The sequence below is a fragment of the Taeniopygia guttata genome, chromosome 8 (genome assembly GCF_048771995.1).
Source record: "Taeniopygia guttata chromosome 8, bTaeGut7.mat, whole genome shotgun sequence".
Taxonomy (NCBI): domain Eukaryota; kingdom Metazoa; phylum Chordata; class Aves; order Passeriformes; family Estrildidae; genus Taeniopygia; species Taeniopygia guttata.
In genome coordinates, this window is record NC_133033.1 from 15,827,603 (window position 1) to 15,848,656 (window position 21,054).

Genomic DNA, 21,054 nt, shown 5'->3' on the forward strand with positions numbered 1-21,054 from the left:
TACATAGTCTGCTGAGCAGAAGGAGCTGTGATTAACCCCCACACTCCGTGATTTTCATCCAAAATTTTCCGCTCAGCAGTAACAAAATCTTATGTAGTTTTCACTAAACTCTCCTCCAATTTCCCACTGGCTTTTAGTATGTGCAGATAATTCAGAATAAAGCCCCTTGTCACAGTAATATGTACTCTAGCGTAGCACGGAGGAGCTGTTTCACCATGTAAAAGCCATATTGCCAAGCTGTATTATGCTTTACCTGTCACCATGCCAGGAAACATTTAACAAGGAAGGAAAACAAGGAGAGTGCATGTGTTGCCAGCTATTCAATATAGGCCATTTACTGTTAAACTGCGGAAAGGTGCTGGTGTTTAAATGCACCCTGGATTTCTTCTGATACTGGTAGAAAAAAGCTGAAAGGTTTTGCACTGTTGACCCGCAATTCAGTGCCGCTAATTTGGACCTGGGCTGTCTCACTAGGTCTTTATGGTTCACTGGTCTTTTTCTGAGCCTCAAGGGGTTTTTATTTTGTTTGTTTGTTTTGAAAAAGTTTATGCTTCAGAAAGAGAGCATTTGGCCAAGTAACCACCTTCTGTTTCCGTGAGAAAGGGTAGCTCAGACTGCTTGAGCCCGCTGCAGGGACAGGGCTCAGTCTCACACAGAAACTGGGAGAACCTCCAAGGTACAGGTGTCTTGCCATTGCAATGCCTTCCTCACCCTGGCAGCCCAAAGCCCTGAGGCTCCTCCTGGTGCTCCCCATGCAAGAAGCGGCGACTATGACCAGTGCTAACACTCACCAGCAGAGGAAGGTGGAAAATAAGGGGTAGCCTAACTCCTGCCTTTTGGGAAAAGCTGAGGTACCACCCTTCAGTTCTGCTCCCTGCTGCAGGCACTGTCTCTGCCATTCACGTGAAGAACTAGTTTGGTGACAGCCATGAAGCTGGGACTGTAGGACGTGTCCTCCCTTTGGGTAAGTGGGAAAAACAGCAGCTGCAGTGTGCAAAGTCAAACTTTGTCTTCCTTTTTAGAAAATGGGGTGCCTTTGGTGGCAAATCAAACTTTGTCTTCTTTTTTAGAAAAGGGGGTGCCTTTGGTGGGAAGAATCAGATGTGCCTTCAGTGCAGCCCTGCTCTGGACAGCTTGTGGTTTGCAGAAGGGCAGAGATGTGCAAGTTAGAGCAGCAGAAGAGGGGACAGGCTCAAAGGTCAGCACTCAGCAAGAAGATCTGGTACAAGAACCACCAACAAGTCTTAGTAAGTAGCTGTATAGTTAAGCTGTAACATTATGAGTATTTGTAGTTTGTATGATTTGATGCTTTTATTGTTTTTTCAGTTTCTATATGGTTGATTTGGGCTGTTGTTGGAGCACTGTCAGCTAGTTACAGTGTGCTTTTGGAGAAAAAATTCAGATCATGGATGCAGAGTAGTGAAAGAGTAGCTCATGGAGAGGGCCAGGCTTTGTCCTGAAGCATGGAGCTGTGTGCCTCACTTCAAATTGTCCTGGAGTCTGGTTTAAGCGCTGCACTGAAACCCGGAGAGACAACCGACTGTTGCAAAAATGAGGTTGATGAGTGTTTTGCAACAACCTTGTTATAATGTGATCTACTGTGATCAGGTATGTTATTCTGTCACTTGAGCACGTGTCACTGTAATACAGTTTGAATCCAGGGCACAAGGGGATTGAGGTGCCCTCCATTTACAGTTGTTTCCATGTAGGAACCTTGAGCTAAGGGAGGAAAACCTGAGCTAGGTTAGATATTATACTCTGAGCAAGACCCCGTGAGGACCTTGTAGTGCTTAAAATGTGGGAGAACATTGCAAGTGTGGCTGCACAGCAGCTCTGGGCCTCTCTACATAGGCTTCACTGGGGACTGGGGAAGAACAAGGCTGCTCTGAGCCACACGAGCTGTGAGGGAAGATGGTGAGGCTGGTGTCGATGGCTGTACCTGGGCTTTTCCTTCCCCTGCTGCCCCTGTGAGGACAGGGCAAGCCAGAGAACTGACTCATCTTCCCATTCTCAAAGTGCATTGAAAAGACTGTTTCAAAGTGGAAACAAAAGGCCTAATTAGATGCAATCAGCAGCTCCTTGTCTCCTTCCTCTCCCCAAATGGTGCTGCCTCACTGACCCTGACAGTCATTGTATTAGTCCCCCCTTGACTGGCCTCTAAGTCTCCCCACCTGGTGTTCCAGTGCTAATTGGTACAATTAGCCTCTCCCTCCCTGGGCTAATTGCTAAAGACTGTCTCTCCATTCCCATGGGGACCAGAAGAAACTTGTACTAGAGGGGGGTCTGCAACCACAGAGACACCAAGAGGAAAGTGGGGAGCTGGGTTGGGCTGGTTTGCTGTTCTCTATTCTTCTCACGTTCACTCACACAAAGCACATAACTCTTTCTCTGAACAACACATAACATTCCTCTGGTTCATACTACCAATAAAGTAACAGGCTCTGCAGCACCAGGGAGCCGGTCATAGGATCTCTGGGGCCCTACGTGGCATTCAAGCACTTGGGCTGCTAATATGCACAAGGTAAAACTCCTTAGCTGTCTGCCCAAGGTCTTTGTAAGACACAGTTTATGCAAACACCTGTCTGGAGAATATTGTGGGAAGTTGCTCAGAGGCTTGCGGTAGTAGAAAAGTTAATATCCAGATTGTTTAAAAGGAGCTGGGAACAAAAGCCCTATTGGCTCTTCAAAAGAATAGTGTGATCTCTGTACAAAAAAAATACATGCTCTTGAAACTGCTACATGTTTAATATTAATACAAGTATTTGTTTGTGACTGTATTTGAAACGGCTTCAGATGACAGGTTGTCCTCTGTTGTCCTCAGCAGATAGCTGAGGGAGCCTTGGTGAGAAGAATCTGATTAGAATTAGAAAATAGATTTATAAAAGAAAATATTGAAACTGTCTTTTCATACTGTGATCTGACAGTATTTAATAATACCTTCACTTTTCTAAAAATACATTATTTAGGTCTGTAAATTACACTACTGCTCATAAATATCTTTCTCATCACCTGCCATTAATGTAACCGGGATGAGAGTATGATAGTTGACTGAAGCTGACCACTAGACCTGCAAGGACATGTGCAGCATCCTCAGCTCTCAGCAGAGGGCTCAGGGCTGTAACTGGACTCTTGGGATGCCGGCAAGATCTGCACACAGGTGCAAGGGTTGCTGCAGGACTTCTGTCACTGTTTGCTTTGCTTGCATAGGGGTGGTTGGGACCTTACAAAGTACAGTGACCTGCCCTCAAGGAGTGCATGTGTCGTTGCAAGGTGGCAATGTCAGAGCAGACCTGCCAACAGCAGAACTCAGATATTTTCTCTCCAGTGCAAGTAACATTTATGCAGTGAAGTGTCAGAATCTAGATTTAAAGGCAGCTCTACAGCCACAATCAGAGGGAAGAAGAGGAGCAGGTAGAAATCATCTTCTGATGGGTAAATCATGTATTGGCTAATCTCCCTGAAGTCAGCAGGTGAGGACTGAGGGATGTGCTTAAGGACATGACTTGCCAAATACATGGATCCAGGCAAGGGCTGGATTGCATGTGTGGAGCTCTTGCCATGCTGACGAGTGAGTCCAGCTGAGCAGAAGACCAGAGTCAGCTCAGTGGAAGATCAAGCTAAACCTGGGTGGCAGCAGAGCTGGTGTCACGTACTGAAAGAGCTTTGCCTGCGTAAAAATGATTTTGTGTTGGTTTGACCTACAGAAAAACACCTGGCCTAGCCAGGGAAAGGAAGGAGTGGAGAGGGAACCTCTAACAATTTGAACTTTTCAGTCTGGAGATCAAACCCCTGTAGATGGTGCCATTGTTAATAGATACTTTATTCTTGTGTAGATACCAAATGTATCACTTGCCAGGCAAATGAAGAGGTATTTAAGGTAAAAACAATGGGTTTGTTGGTCTAAATTCTAAAAAATTACTGCTGATTGTATACTCTTTGTGTTCAGGTAAGAGAAACTAAGGGAATTAGAGAGAAAAGAGATGGCTGTGCAGTTGATTATATGGATTGACCTTAGAGAAGGAATACCTGCAGATGAGGTATTTGCTATTGTTAAGACCACATTTGTGAATGAGCAGAAGCTAAAGAATATGTCAAGCTTTAGCTTATGTCAACCAGCTTTGATAATGTGGCTGTTTTTTTCCAAGAGTTACTGCATTGTCCAAATTAGATGACCTCTATGAGATGAGGCAGTGTTTATTTCAAGCTATATAATGTCTTGCACTACCCCAGCTTTTCCAACCTTCTTCAGGTTTGACCTCAGTTTTTCAAGCTATGTTCATCTTGAAAAGCTATTCATATATCTAGGCATGGGGATGTACATCAAGATATAGTTTGTGGATAGACACTGACACTTAGAAAAACACCATCCAACCAGGAAAACATCTGCCATGAACAAAGGTTTAAGGAACTATTCTTATCTCATGAAGAAGATGGATGGGTGGTGCAGGGCCCTTCACTGAATTTGCTGTGAACTTTACACTGTAGTGCTTGTGTGGGGAAGGCTATGCAGTCAGGGGGGCAGAGGTTGGTACAAACAACCTGAAGCAAAAGGGAGGTAGGTTGGGCCACAGAAGCACTCAGTGCCCTTGAGTAAGTGGCTTGACTTGCTCATTCCTTAGGGTGACCTTGGACAAGTCTCTTAAAATCCTTTTCCTCAGTCAACCCAGCTGGCAAATTTGTTTGGGGGTGAAGAAACACCAAAATGACATTGAAAAGCAAGCTGTGCCCCTGCATTGCCCTTTCCAGGGTAAACAAATCATACCCCAACATCCCCCCTGAGTCCGCCATCGGGAGTTTCCAGTGTGTCCTTTGTGGAGCCCTGTGGAAAAGCCTGGATGCAACATAAACTACACAAATGGTACACTTGCATATTCAAATATAGTGCAATGTTTGTTCATCTCTCAAAACGTGTGTACAGTACTGATCACTGTATTATCTGTGTGCGTTCTGCTAATTAGCAATGCAAATATAGAAAGATTTCTTCTCCTTTTCCTCCTTTTTTATAAGCAGGGAGAAAAAACTATACTTTTTGTTCTCTGGTACCTTTTCCTTAAAAAAAAAAAAAGGCAAGCAAGATATAATAAACCAGTGTATTCCCATCTATTGGAAAGATAATATTATAAGTGTGAAAGATGGTTTTCCTGAAAAAGGACAGTTTTATTCATTGGCTAACAGAAAGCATTACTTTTACAGTTCAGGGTAGAAACTGCTATAATTCTGGTCGTATTGTTTCTTCTGGCAGGGAATAAATTCTCTCTCGTTTTTATACCTAGAGGTGAGTTTTTACTCTTTCTCTTTGAATTATACTGGTGGTCATCAGAGTGGTAGTGGAACAAGAGTGTGATGTTGCTGGAGTACTTCAGATGTAGTTGCTCAAAGCACTGCCACTATAATTCAAAGTGAAGAGAGTCAAACTTGCAGCAGGCGCACCAAAATGGAGGACACCGAGGTCTTTGTTTACTGTCCTTGTCCTCCTTCCCTTTGGGCAAGAGCCAGCGTGTGACATCTGCGTTGCTAGGTACACGGAGCTGCAGCCAGCTACACACCGCTGCTGCGCCCGCCGCCTGCGCCGGGACGGGGCCAGCGAAACGGGGGGCCCTGGTGCCATCTGGGGACACACAGACTCGCTGGCCAGTGCAGGGCATAGGGACTGCTTCCTGCTGCTGATGGGCTCTCCTCAACACTGGTGGGCTGATTTAGGAAATAAGGATTTGAAGACACTAGACAAATGGTTGCACACCTATGATCAGCAGTGCTCCGCTACCAAAAACTACTGGGGGTGAGAGGAAAATGTGAATGTGTTTCCATGATTTTTCACCCCCAGCCTCATGTTTTGCACTTTCTACAAAATATTTAAGCAGGACTGTCTTTTTATAAACTTTACCATAAGTCACAAAATTGTACTTTGTCTACATGCCTAGTAGGATGCATATTTTTATGTAATGGATCTGGGTCAAAATCAGAACATCAAAATCCTGAGTCTTTAAGACAGTTGAGCATTTGTGATGTTGTCATTTGCGACTCCCCTTTGTGTTTCTTTCAAAAAGGGATTCTGAAGTGAGCCATATGATTTATTGTGACCATTCCCAAACATATCATTGTTCCTCAGAATTACTCAATCCTTTTTCTTTATTCACCGGATTGTGTGGATGTTCTCCCAATGGAGCTGCATGCACGTACTTGTCACAGACATATCCCAGCACATAAAAACAGTGACCTGGGCATGCACAGAGCTCTTTTGAACAGCTGAGCACACCTACTAATTTTCTTGAACTGAAACCAGATCCCATCACAGGCCTAAGCTGTGCTGTGCAACACCTGAGTGGGGCCAGGAAAGGTGCTCCTCTGCTTTATGCTTCATGTGGCTCCTGTTTGACCAGGGAACAGCACCAGTTCTGTCCAGGCTTTGCAGACAAGTCTGTTCCTGTCTTAAGGGAACAACCTCTCTGGGCACATATCAACATGATGGCCCTTAGCAGGATATCTGCATAGGCAGAACTTTGTTCCAGTCAGATGCTCCTGTTGTTCTGGTTTTTTTTAAAGGCACTTTTTGAGGTGGAGAAATGTAAACTTTTCTTTACCTGAATCTCTCTGTAATTTATGGCAGCACCTTGACTCTGGAAGAAATTGCATCACATCCCTGTGAAAAAAAACAACCTAGTGGAAAGAGTAAGATAAACTTGCAAGCTCTGCTTGTAATATGGAGCAACAATACATGAACATACTGTTCTTCTGCTGCTACTCTGGAGAAAGAATGAGGGTAAAACATGTGAGAGAGCCACAGTTAAATTACTCACTATTAGCCCCTACAGTGTGCTTCCAACCTACGTTGATATATATATACAGAGAGAGGGAGAATGTCACAGTTAAATTTTTTTACTAGTATAATGAGGAAAGAGACCAACAGAAGAAGTTCCCTTGGCTAATTTTCTAGCCAGCAGCCACTGCAATGTTCCCACTAGGAGAGACTGAAGAAGTGAGAGAGTGATATAATAAATAATGACTGGCTCTGCTGGTAAGGAGAAATTATCACTGTGCTTGGGGGATCTAAGTATGTGCTCACCCAAGATACAGGGAGGGGGAGGGGGCCAGGAGCACTCTGTCGTGTCTTGAGAAGAACATTCAGCGATGTTTGAATTAAAAAGGATTTTAACCACTGCTTTGTCTGCTAAAACAGGGATGGGAACAGCTGGATGGAGGGGCTCTGAATGAGATGCATTAAAAGATGTCAAAGGAGTTTCCAGTCTAATCTCCTGTTCTAAATCTCCTCCCTAAAAAGGAGGCATAAAGCAAGGGTAGATTCACAGCCAGTCTCAGGGATGTGAAGTCCCACTGATTCCCCCGGGGAACACGATCCTGTGCCATGGGCACAGACCATGAGAGATCATGCCCTTGGTGGGCTACTTGCCCTCTGGCCCCAGGCTGAGCAGGCTTGAGCCACAGAGGAGTTCCCTCTCAGAGGAGATCTGAGCAGAGGCCGAGAAGGCTGTGTGCAGCTTGGGATCTCACCCCAGCCACAGCTCAGGCTGCACTGCTGGGATCCAGGAGCTGTCCTGGTGGGAAATAATGCTGAAAAGGTCCAATTCTGACTATTCGGCTTCCTCAGGCAAAAAATTAGCTTCATATTTTAAAATCTGAAAGTCTTTTTTTATTTAGCGTAGATTAAAAAGGAGAGCAAGCCAAGAAAAAGTCAGATCAGTAAGATGAACAGTGTGTGCTTGTGCCTCTGTGTTTGTATTCAAAGCCCTGTCTTGCAATGTGGCACTTGCCCCTGCAGGCAGGCACAGTCCTTAGAAACAAAAAGGTGCAGTTCAGAGAAAAGGTCTCTTGAAGGAAAGAAAATAAGTGTTCTGGCTTGGCCAGACACTGGTTATTCAGCTTGGTGCAGGGCAGTTGGGTACGGTGCGATGGGCTGAGATGCAGATGTCAGCTCAGATGGTCAAGTGGTTCTGCCTACCCTCAGGTTCTATTAATTAAACTACATAGAAAAAGTCATAGGAGTTGGGTTTGCTAAAATCTCTTGATATTCAATGATAAGATCTGCTATTCTTGTGAGATTTGTGTTATTTTAGAAAAAAAAAAAAAAAAAAAGAAGAAGAAAAATCTCCTTAGAAAGGCTTGGAGAATTTTGAAGCCATCTAACCTGAATTAAATTCCAGGCTCAAGCTTGAATTGCAGACCTTAGCTTAAAGCCCATAGCTAAACAGGGCCTCCTTTCTCATTCCCAAAAATAGTATTCTACTTTCTACATTTTGCCACATATGCTGTTTCATATACAGAAATAAGTAATCTGGGATTTACTATGATTTAGTTCCTTTAAATGGAACCAACTTTCACATACAGAGTTGAATATTTCCTTCCTAGACTACATTTCAAGCTCCTCAAAAGAAAAAAGAAGCAGAGAAACAGAGAACCCACAAGCTCCCTTTTTTTTTTTTTTTTTTTGAGCTCCAGCATCATGAAAATCTGCATGGTGAGATGCATTTCTCACCACATGCCAACTGCAAATTGTATTTGAAATGGAAAGTATCAATTAAATCAGCCTTTCTGAACTGCCTGGTGACAGCTGCCATGCTGCTGAATGTTGACGACACTTGTAATATCAACAGATTTGGGCCCTTGCACTGGAGAATATGAAACACTTTCTAGCCATTTAAATACAGGTTTTGCAAGCAGATTAAGATCATCATTTCCATCACTCAGGACAAAAATGTTTACTGCAAAAGCCTTTTCTTTATGAGCACACTCAGTAGCATCTATTCTGGTGCTGGTTTTGTTCAATGGTTTCAAAACCCTGCCCAAGCTGATGGAGGGGCACAGTGAGTTGGTACATGGGATCAGTGGAAGGCTGGGCTGGTTGCTCAGATAAGCCAAACTGCCCTGGGAATCCACAGATTTGAGGGTCTGGAGACAGATAAGGAGCCCCTCAGCTGGTCTAGTCAGGAATCTTGCCCTGGCTTGAGGGACAGGGCTGCTCCTCACCTACTCTGCCCTGGCACAACAGGAGGCAAAGCTGCACACACAGAGAATTTTAATATCATCTAAAACTAAGCCAGTTTGCTTTACAAAACAGCCATTTGCTTAAGCTAGCTGTTCTTTGGAATGAATGTCGGGTTTGAGTGAAAACACCTTTTTTCCCAGGTTACAGTTCCTGAGCTGAAGTGAAAAATGGCAGAAATGCCAGGGAGAGAATTCTGCTGGGATCCTCAGGATCCCTAGTAGACAGTGTGCCTGTGGACCTGCTGGTGGTTGTGCAGTCGGGTTTTTGCCCTGTGGGTTTCTTTATTTTATTAAGTATATAAAATCCTGTATTTATTCCAAATGAAAAATACTTTGTTTATTCTTCAAAATCTAGAAGAAGTTAGAGGCATCCTTGTTTTCAGGGAAGCTGCAACCTGCAGTGAAAGGGAGATGATGTTAGAGTGTATGGTAGATGGAAAAACAAGTAATTTAGCAAAACCAAAATTTCTTTGCCATTCTTGCATGATAAAAAAATCCCATGCAGATATGAGGCACAGTCTGGTGTGCCTATGCCAACACAGAATATGACCAATCCAGCTCCTACAAAGTCTTGTGGAAAACATGGCCTGGGTATTACTTTTGTGAATAGCAGATGCACTGCATTTTTCATATGAGCAGTATGCCTAATCATGTATAGTGTACAGTACTTAGGTTAGCAATATAAACTAGACCCTGAGAAATATACTATTGTAATCTTTTCATTATTTATCCATTTTAATCTCTATTAGGAGAATATGTATAATTTATTTTTTATTTCTGCAATGAATAATATAACTAAGATCTCTTTATACTTTTTATTTGAAAATTCTGTTTTAAAGCACTCTGTTGGATAACATTCACTATATTTTCCTTTTTTTGATAATAAAAGTGAAAATAATATGCTAAGCTTTTGTACTGCAATGCATATTAAAATGCCCTTAATGCAGTGATGTTCCTGGCACTCCAGAGATTTGAGAACTGCTTTAGCTGTGCACTGAGACCTTGGAGTTGTATGGCCCAGCACCAAAGACCTGAATATTCATGCTAAATTGTTGGATTTCTGTTATTTTAAAATCTTGTTTTAAATTTCTTCTCCTCTTCGCTCCTATTCAGATTTTACCCCGTTTAAAACTGTTGTCAACATCAGAATGACTCTTTTTGCCAACAGTTTAAATGATGATTGGGCATGGACCTTAATGCTGCTACCTCGAATAGGCAAAATCCCAGGTAGGGAAGGGGTGAGTAAGAGATTATTTTGGCCAGAGAATTGTGATCAAGAAATCATGGCTTCTGCAAGAATGTTCCTTGATAGAGTTGAGCCCCTCTCTCAAAGTGTGGAGAGCTTCCCAAAATGTCCAATGTCCATGGATTTTCTCCACAGTGAGGTTAAAGAGTCTGGATGCATGTGGCCTTTAAACCAAAAACTCCTCTTCAAAGATGTAAATTGCTAATTATTATTAATAATAGTCTGACAGTCTCCTAAAAACTCCCAACGTATTTTGGGGAAAAATAAAAAAAGCTGCCTCCATCAGCTTCCTTTTGTAAAGTGAAAGCAGTCAAGGGTCAAGGCAAAAAGACAAGGACAGAAAAATGTCAGTCAAGTCTCAGTTGTGACAGATGTATTCCTTGAGAGGCCTCCTGCCAGCCTGTGCTAAAATCCTGGCTGCCATGGAGGAGACAGGTCCCTGTGCTGCCCACTGCCATCAGTCTGCATCCTTCAGGAGAGATTGGCTCTGATTTTGGGTGGTCAGTCTCAATTCCCCACAAGAGATGTCAAGCAGAATATCTGTCCCAAATCTTGTCCTTGAGAGTCCCTCCCCTCTTCTAATAGCTGCTATTGCTTTCACAGGTATTTACCCCTCTAGAAAAACAGAGCTGAATAAAAGGAGTGGGGAAGTTCTGGTCCCATGGGGTTTAGTCACTAAATTAACGGATTGGTACAACCTATTAAATGAGTCTTGTTGGTCTAGAGACACATGATTGCCAAATTAATTTGGTATACAAGAAGGTTAGCTTCTTTCAAAATTGCCTGCATGATGGTGAAGAGACAGCATTGGACCATATAAATTCAGGATTAAAATTCTTCAAGAGGTACCCGTTTAACTCCTCTGGGGTGTCTTTGCTGCCCTCCCTCCCATGCAACTGGAAGCAGCAGCATCTGCAGTAATGGAGATCAGCTGTGTAGTCTAAGCAAAAGCCAAGCATTTTGGACACCAAGAAAACAGCTCTTCCCACTCCCTGCCTCATGGAAGGAAAGACATTGTGCCCATGGATGTAGGGCCCCAGGGTGGTTTTAAATTAGCTGAAGACGCCTGCATGAAGTTTGACTGCAAGAACAATGTGGTAAAACACATATTACCACTTTCCTACATTATTGTTAATCACTATTTTCTAGAACAGTTAAACTGCCATCCCCTTCCAGAGAATAATTACTGCTATTTAATTGTATTTATAATTTAGTATACACCTGAAAAATATGCTATAAAATATCAGGGGGGTTCCCTTTAATACTGGTGTTCCATTTACAAACTGTCACATTTATAATGCGTCTTTAATCTTCTGTGGTCTGCTAGAATTTTATATTAAAGTCTGCTTTGTGCTTTAAATATTAAAGATTCTGCAGTACTTCAAAAGGTGATAATGCCTGATGCTCTGGTGGTGCTTAAATCTCAACAGCTAAATATATTGAGGAATGTTCGGTGGCCCTGGCTTAATTAAACATGTATGTGTATTTTCAAATGCAATCTTTTTCTGCTTGTTAGGTTTTTGACAAACCTCCAAACAGGTCCAGGTGGAACAAAGCATGTAAACAAGCTTGTGAATGCAAGCTTAAAACACTCAAATTAGCACCTTCTTACAATTAATATGCAAACCCTGGGATCTCTGTTATTGATAATGCCATTTAATATTATTTGCAGCTGAGCTTTATATTCTAGCCTTTTAATTTTTCTAAGCTGTGTCCACTTTAATTATGTGAAAATGTACTGTTAGAGACAAGTCATCCAATGAGACCCTATTTACTATGAGCAACTTACTCTGCCCTGTGTAACATAGTATAAATTACAAGGCTGTGGGAGCATTTCAGTACACCATTGGCTTTACAGTGTTTAATGGTCCAATTTAGCACATACGACTAAACCTGGAGCCATCGAGGTACGCACATAGGTTAACACATAGTCTTTTTATTGTTTTCATTTCTGGTTCCCCATCCCCCCTGTGGGTTAATAAATTCACTTATTGCATCTTCTTCTAGATTGGATTGCAAGGGCTATAGGGGAGCCAAAGTCTCTGTGGTAGGAACAGGCATGATACCCACTGGTGAGGCTCTGCTCAGCGCCGGGGAAGGATGTGAGCCCCTCTCAGCACCCTGATACATTTATTAGGCGTGTTTTCATGGGAATAAAATTGCTCTGAATGCAGTGTCTGCTCTTGCAGGTTTTTAGAAACAGAAGAATGTTTCAGAAGGATTTTCTTAGTTTCAAAATAACAGAACAGCAAAGCTTGACAGCCCCAAAAGATGCAGAGATTGTGCCCCATGGCTGGTCCGTCCACGTGGCCACTTTCACTGGCAGTTGTGGTAGTCTGACTACTCTTGCCCAGCTAATTGGTGCAGTCACAGACAGTGTATATAGTTATGGTCTTGTGTTAATGACATGCTGCTTTGCCTGCCTTAAAATAAGTCCATATCCAAATGACCTGACCTGTAATTTCTTTTTAAATTTTGCACTTAAAACTATAGGTTTTCTGATTAGGTGTTTAATATTTTTAAAAAGACAAAAAGACAAACAGATATAAATACAGACATATAAAGGCATAGGCATATGATTTTATGCATATATCAACAAACCAAATAGCTCTGCATGTATGTGGGAACATTGCCTTCCTGCTCTGGATAAATAGAGGCTGGCCATCATTCCAACAGGGAAGGAAACATTTCAGTTGTGAAGAGATATGGGGAATTATTTCATTTGTTTTGGTGCCAATATGCAGCAATTTTCCGAATGCATTTGAAATATGATGAAAATATCTATGCATGCACCCGAGAAATGTTCTTTTATTCTCCTGTAATAGGTGAGGCGATGGCAGAAACTGGGGAAGCTGAAATAGATCTACTGCAGTTTTACAGGTGAGGCAATGTTAGCAGGAAATGACAAGCAGGCTATAGTTATTATAATACCCAGGGCAAATCAGCAAGCACGCACAATGATAGACAAATCTAAATTAATCATAGCAAAGGTGGTGTGGCATTTTAATGTAAACTTACTCTACTGTACGGGAACTTGTAAGAATATTGTAAAATTGGTGAAATACCAGACATTGTATGTGGCTAACAAAATGTTTTTCCTAGAAAATACAATTGCAAGCTGGACTACTGCAGCTGCCTATTTTTAAGAGAGATAACGTTTTTAAATTTTTATTTTAGCAACACCCGAAAAGCCTAGTGATTGCTTTTGGCAAACATAGGACTACGAATATTTTAAATCTCTCAAACAAGCACCTTGAGAAATCAACCTCCCCATTTTATCTTGCATTTTAATGTTCTTCTATCCAGACAGAAGGGGACTGGTTAGCTAGTTGTCATTAAGTCCTTAGGAGTGAAAACTGTTCGTTTCCCTGTAGAATTCAGCATGTTTTCTCAGCCTGTAACCATCACCTATAATTAAAATGTCGTCCTAACAACATCAAGGTGCAGAGAGTAAAAGAGTCAGTTCACCTCTGGAACTGCATGCTCTGTGGAGCTCCACAGCCCCTCAGAAATGGAAGCTCAGAGAAACTGTCTCTGTGATCTTTAATGGATTTTTAAAGATGACAAGAAAGGAAATGGGAAACTAAAGGCATGGAAGACATAAATTCCCTAAAGGTGCATTCTGAAGTAAATCAGAGCAACTGAAAAAGTGAATTCTTTGAGCCCTGGGATATCTCCCAGGTTTTTCAGCTGGACACTTACAGCTTGTCGGGTCCCTGAACACCTCTGCTCTGGGCATGCTTTGACACAGCGAGTCACAGAAAGATGAACAACATCACCTGAAGTGCTGTTTGAGGGGCAGAAAATTGCTCCCATTGCACACTGCTGCCTTTACTCTAAATCACATGACTTACTACAACCTTCCTTCAATAAAAGAAGTGCCATTTAGGTATGTTAACTTCTCCAGCTGCAATAGGCATCCTTCTCTCCTTATTTCCACAACAGTTAAATGCAGTCAAAGAAAGAGGTGAAGATCAGATTTTATAAAATCAAACTTGAATTGTTCTCAGGGCTACAGCTGCACGAAAGCTAAATAACAACAGGCAAGAGCAAGAAGCTTAAAAAAGCTCTGTTACCAAATATATGTTATTTAGATATGTCTGCTTCTGTAAACTGGTAGGGCAAAGAAGAAAATCAGTTTGTCTTCCAAAGATATCTGACTACAGCTGCGCTTTGTAATTCTCAGTGACTAATACAGGCTGGGGCTGAACATTGTCAAACCCTCTGGAAGAAAAGAAGACTCTATTTTTAGTCAGTTTCATTTATTTATTCAATTTATGAGATCATGTAATATGTATTCATCGATCAAATAGAATTTGAATATAGGGTTTACAGGCAAAATTACAGTGTCAATCTCAAGCCTTTATAACAAAAATATTTTGGTTTATGAACAAACACATGAACTGTATATATTTGAGTGGGAAGGAGGTTTGTGCACTACTGAGGACTCAGCCCTGCTCCTGAGGCTTAGCTGGGCATGAAGGACCCAATACAGTGTGTTATGTTGGGGAACTAACAGGACCCAAATCTGTCAGAACATCCACCAGTGTCTGTGTGGGTGCTATCAGCATGCTCACATCTCACCAGTGCTTAATGCTGAAACATTGGAGGAATTACTGCATTATGGTACTTAATTATTTGGACTCTCCTGGATGTTCATTCTTACTAAAAAAAAAAAAAAAAATAGCCCATTTTAAAATTTGACTGCTTTCCTCCTATTTGTCTGCAATCTACTGGTAATCAGTTTCATTAACTGTGGCTCTTGAGTTCCAAGATCACTTTGGAGAAACTATAATTTATATTTTTTTATCTGCAACACATATCACCATATGTGTGCATTTATGTCTCCTTCAGAAATAAAAAACCCTTCTATAGAGTGAAAAGAGGGATATTGGTAAAGATGGTAGTGAGTATTGCAGAAGGTAGTATTCTGATAATATGTATACAGGAGTAGTACGTGTAGACTACTCTGTTTGGAAGGTGTTATTCTGGCTTTCTTCTCTGGTGTAGATGGGTCCACAGAAAATGTTGTTCTTTTCAGTCAGTCACATTTTTACTCAACTACCATAAATAACACCAGTCAGATATGAGAAAAGGAAACACTTTCTGTTTCCATGCTCTCCAAAATTGTGAATCATTGATTGCTATTTCAAGTATGAGCTAAAGCACTCAAGGAAGATGACTTGCTCAAAACTATTAGTGTTATAAACCTAATTATTATGGCATGGAAATCAGTTGCAAGGTTCATGTACCAGCATCATTCCTTCAACATTTAATAAAATTTATCTGGGGAAGGACAAGACAGGAGTTTTAAAAATCAGCTTTATTACCAGAGTGAAGCACTGCAGTGTGACAGGCTGGAGGAAGCCCCTGAAGGACAGGAATTCAGTGTTTGCTTAGGCTGAAGGCAAGACATGTAACTGCAGCTAAATCCTTCGGCAACAGACACAGCAGCACCCTTCCCCAACAGGTAAAGGAGGAACGCAAAGGACAGAGTAATTTTGGGTGCAGGGCAACACAATCTATCACTCCACAAGTGCAGGATGAGGCTCTGCCAGTAAGTCCATCTCCCTGTATGAGCTTTGCTTCAGCAAGGGGCACGAGATCAGCCCCTTAATCTGAGCACCTCCCTGGTACAGCAGGGTTTGGTTTATTAGCTCTCTAGCATTAGAGCCCTATCGATTAATTAGTGTATCTAGAGACTCTAAGGAGGAAGAAATGAGAGGGATATGATCACATATCCCTACCTGATACTGCACATGGGGAATGGCAATAATCATAGTGAGAATTCCAGGTAGATGTCCTAAGTATTTGTCACAAATTACTCACAGATCTCTTTTCTTTTTCTTCCTTTTACCTTGTACTACTAGCCAGTTTTCCACGTATCTCTCTGCCTTTTTGCTTTCTGATGCCATTATATCACAACAAACGCTTCCCAAACAAACCCTTATTTCTGTCAGTCTTTTTTGGCACCTCTATGTTTAAAGCACCCACTTGTAAGCAATTAATTTCTCCCCACACCCATATGCAAGGTAATCACTTTTAAACAGAATTTAAAAGAAACAGATCATGGCATTGTATCAGTCTGTTTTCTCTAATGTTATCATTTTCAGACTCCAATGCTCTTTCTTCTGGTGAAATATTCCTCATATCTCTCTCAGACTGATTTATTGGATTGTTGCTTTTGTTTTGGGGGGGCATTATGTTGGTCATTTTTAGTGGTGCTTTTCCTTAAATCAGTAATATGTTTTTACAGCTTCAAAACACTCCAGGATCCACAACTTGTAAATGTCTCCAATTCTTGATTTCTTTCAAGTTCCTGCTACATTGGAGAAAAGATAATAGCAATTCCAGAACTGAAGGAAAGAGGAATCTTGCCATGTTATCAACCAGCTGCTGCCTTTTCTACTGATAGCTCTTAATTGCATTTACAATTTCCTCAGATTTCCAACTATTTCTGTCACATTTGCTTTTAACTCACTACTGATTGTGTGCATTGACTGTGCAACAACCTCACTCAGAGCTGAAATATTTAATCACTACCCATGGATAAATGTTTTCATACTTTATGCTATGTTGTTTAGAAGTGAGGCATATATAAGGAACAAAAAATCTGTCAGTATGCATTTTCTATTGGAATGTTGCATAGGTTTTTAATTGGAAAATAGGCTTTTAAAGGTAATCATAGCTGAAGACTAGAGTTAGGAAGTGAAGCATATTTTTGCGTGATTTTTCTTCTTAACATAATGAACCTTTTTGTGTCTGTCATGGAAAACATGGAAATTTCATTCTCTTCTCTGTAACTATCTTCACTTAAATGTTTTAGGTTCAGTTGCTTTGAATGGTTTGCAAGTAACCTAAAGGGCTGTGTTAATATTAGCCTGCAGTGAGCACATACTGGCACTTTGTTGCTGTTTGGAGAAATGACCGGTTTACTTGGTTATATTGACAGCTCTACTGTAAAATTTGCTGGCATTAAAGGTCAAAAAGACCCAGTTTTTTCTCCAGTTGCTTCTATCCAAAAGAGAATAAATCTCAGAGCAGAATCACTTCTCTGACAATAATTTATGAATTATGCACTGACTGTGTTTGAATTGAGAAAGGCTTTCATATCCTTTCCATTAGCTCAGATTAAGTTTTCATATAGATGCTGGGAAGCATGCTAGCAATATCCTTAGCTCATTTTTATGAAAATTTTATCAGTGCTTTTTTCTGTACTACACTCCAATTGGGATGTCTCAGAATCTAAAGCTCAGCTTTGGACATGAACTTCTCTCAACCTGGCTGGCTGCTGCTCTAAAGGTTTCAATATTTTATGGGCTCTGGCTAACTCAGCCGTGAGATTCAAGCTGCAGAGATTTAACTCTAATGTAAAATCATGAACGGATGAAAACTGGGATGTCATAAGTAATACATCTACAAGAGCAGGATGCAGTTACCATTTTTAAAAGGTTTTTAAAAAGAAAACAGCATTCTCTACTCCCTCTTTGTATCCTAAAATGAAAAGCCTCTGAGCTATTGTACTAATACATAACCATCTTTTCTTGTCTGCTTTTCTTCAATTGCTGCTTAATTGTTGTGGGTTTTTTCCTTCAGGTCCACCATCAACAAGAAAGCCCCTAATGTCAGCTTCCTAGAGAAATGGGCATCGCATCGCTTAATGTTTATAGGCCAAATCCATTCCTTAGCATCTTCCCTTTTTGTCTCAAAACTGATTTAAAACATTTGGAAAATCTGTCTATTCAGCCGGAGTGTTCTGGTGCATTCTTTCCTAGAAACAGTGGGGTCAGATGCGATCTGTCTGATGGACTTTTTTGCTGCAATCTATAGCCGTTTCCCTTGAGTCCTGCCGAGTCTAGCAAAGCAGAGCAGCCCTATAATGGCCTCAATGACAATATGTTCTTTGTGTGAAAGAATCCAGGGGGAAGTGCTGGAAGGTGCTCTGGTCACTAAAAAAATAGTTTTAGTGCTTGCTTATTTTTATCATTATGTACGTTGTCTCCACTGGAAATATTTTCTTGACAGTAAATAAGCGTCACCATAAAACATTTAACAAGCATGAAGAGAACAAATACAGAGTCCTTTTCATCTTAAAAGGCTTCAGTTGTTAATGTCTGTTATTAGCACGTTTCATTTGAGAGGGCATAAAAGAAGGACTGTATCTTGCGTATTTTTGGACTCACAGTCAAGAGTTTAATCTGCTCACAAATGTAAGTCCCTTATGTGTGATGACAGAAAGATTTCTCTGCCTCTTTAAAATATGACCTAGCCCAAAACTCTGTTAGGGCAATATGATGACTGAGATCTGTAGTTGCGTTTTGGCAGGGCTATTCAGGCGTAATGCATAGGTATAATCAGGGAAGCCCCTCTGCAGAAAAAACTTCATCTGCTCCCATAATTGGTGCCCATCTCTGCCTTCCCTAGGATGCTGGTCCAGTGTGCAAGTCTCACCTCCGTTTTTTCTGGGTGCCAGCAACACCTACTCACCCTGTTAACTGCAAATCACGCTCTGCTCTTTCAGCTTTGCACGCTATTCATTAACAGCTATAAATATTCAGAATCAGAAACATCCCAGTCCTGTATCAACACTGCATGAGGCAAAACACAACTGTGCTGCTCTGCTGTATAGGCTCACAGAACACAGCATAGCATTAAGTCCTCCATCACCTCTCCTCAAGCACTTGCAATTAACAAATAATTTGAGAAGCGTAGGAGTTGGACATGGACAGGTAAGTGGTACCACTTTTTTTTTTTTTAATTTTCAGTCATTTGCCTGATCATAACCACACTGTACTGCTGTCACAAAAATGTGGCTTCTGCAATGAGGGGGTACCAGCCTACTCTGGTGGAAGGAAGAAGGCATTTAAAAAGGTCAGTAATAGACCAGGTTTTACACTTTAACTTCAATCACCCACTCCCAGGCAAGGCAAAACATTTATCTGGGTTGGCATTACCTCTCTGAGCTTCCCCTTGGCCAGAGCCATCATCTGGGCAAGGCCTTACCATGTGGTCACAAGAGCATGGCCAAGCACTGCTGGCAGCAGCCACACTGAGCACCCACTCAGCCAGCAGCCACTGAGCTGCCCCACACCAGTGCCCAGTGCCGCTCAGCGCAGGGCATCCCCCTCCAGGCAGCACCAGTGTCACACCTTGCCTGATAATTTAAAGCCAAGTCCCCTGACTGATTCAGAAGCAATAGCCCCACAGGGGTGAGCAGATTTACCAGCTGTCCAGCTTCTCTTGTGATTGATCTCTGAATGTTTGATGTTTGATTTGCTTTTGCTCCCTTGCAGCTGGGAGGCTATTCCCATCTGTGCTGTCCTCTACCCACAGTCTTCTCTCTTGGCAATGGGCTGGGTCTTCTTTCTGTGGTCCTTTTCTGTATTGCCCACCCCAACCTTTTTACTGTTTCAGGTGGGAGTGGGAAAATTGTGCAGGACCAGACTGAAAATAGCCTAAAAAGAAGAGTTTTGCAGTTTGATTACTTTTACTAGATTTCTTTTTTCCATGTTAGAGCCACCTAAGGTTTTCATTTGATGTTAGGCATTGCGTGACAACCTTCACCCAGGATATCTGACATGGCTTTCAAGGTTTTCTATGGCATGTTACTGCTGAGTATCTGGCTACAGCACTGTAACTGCACAAGGCCTTATGAGTGTGGTATCTGCTGTCTGGTGGAGACTCCCAAGGAGCCTGAAAACCAGGTAATTCTAGGATATCCAGAAACTGCAAGGTGCTGCCAATCCCCGGAGAGGAAAATGTGCCTTTACTGAATAGCCTGTTGGGTTGCAACTATTTATTCATAAGCATTTTCTCCTAAATGCATCTCTTTAGTGAAGTTCTCAGAAAATGCTTTTCAGAAATGGTCACAAGTACAGAGCTTAGGTCAATATCTGCATTTCTTACAAGTGAATGTGATTAAGATATCTTTGTTAGCTGCTCATTGGAGATAAGATGGGTACAGCTGGATAAGTAGGGAAAAAGGTTTCCCTATACTATATGCGTGGGATTACAAACATCTTGTCCTGCACAGTAAGGACATGGATCTCCTCTGGGAAAAGGGGGTGAAAGGGAGAGGGGTGGCATGGAGTAGCATTTGCAAGGTGATTTGCTTCCAGCACATGGAAGACCAGGTCTGGGTATCCCACACCCCAAGCAGGGTGCCCTGTTCCACAGGATGCTGCCAATGGTGGGTTAGTCCCTGCTGGGCTGGGAGGTAGGTGACAGCCTCACTGATAACCTCCCTCAGATTTGGCTCGCTCCCTTTTGGATTTCAGAAAGGTGTCATTGTTAGTACTGGTGTGCTTTTCTTAGACAAGCAGATTTTATTCCTAAAGCTGGTACCAAAATATTTGGTACCCAGGAGCCAACACAGTATTTCAGACCCACCAATTTATTTACTGGGCTAATAGGATTCTCCATCATGGTGAGACATGACAGCAGAGTGTAGCAGTATTTTTCTGCTATGGGGGGTGAAGATTCTGCGTCTTTGGCCTACTCTGAGGCCTGGCTGTTCCCCAAAATGAAGTTGTTCACCAAAGGCAAACCATATCTTAAATAGAGCCACCAAACAAAAAGATATCCTTGAATGATCATCTAATTATACCAGATCCTGTCTTAATGCAAGAAGTCAGAGAAGATGATCTACTTTTCTTTTCTTTGTATTTTCTTACCTAACATTACTATTTTTGTTTTCCTTACATTTTTTAGACTCTATATCATTGTCTCTTCATCACACAAAACCAAGTGAGACTGTTTCTGAGTGAGAAGGAGGGCTGGCACATAGCTGATGAGCAGGTGGGTTTCTG

General features: G+C 41.8%; 2 long non-coding RNA genes across 3 annotated transcripts in view; one reads left to right on the forward strand and one right to left on the reverse strand.

The window, feature by feature from the left end:
* The window catches only part of LOC115496207 (uncharacterized), a 94,276-nt gene that overhangs the window by 9,946 nt on the left and 63,276 nt on the right, over nucleotides 1-21,054 (reverse strand). The gene's annotated exons all lie outside the window — the stretch shown is intronic.
* Nucleotides 935-17,349, forward strand: LOC140684653 (uncharacterized). Its single transcript, XR_012057239.1, has 3 exons — nucleotides 935-1,247; nucleotides 13,072-13,126; nucleotides 16,503-17,349. It is a non-coding gene; the product is annotated as an uncharacterized lncRNA (long non-coding RNA).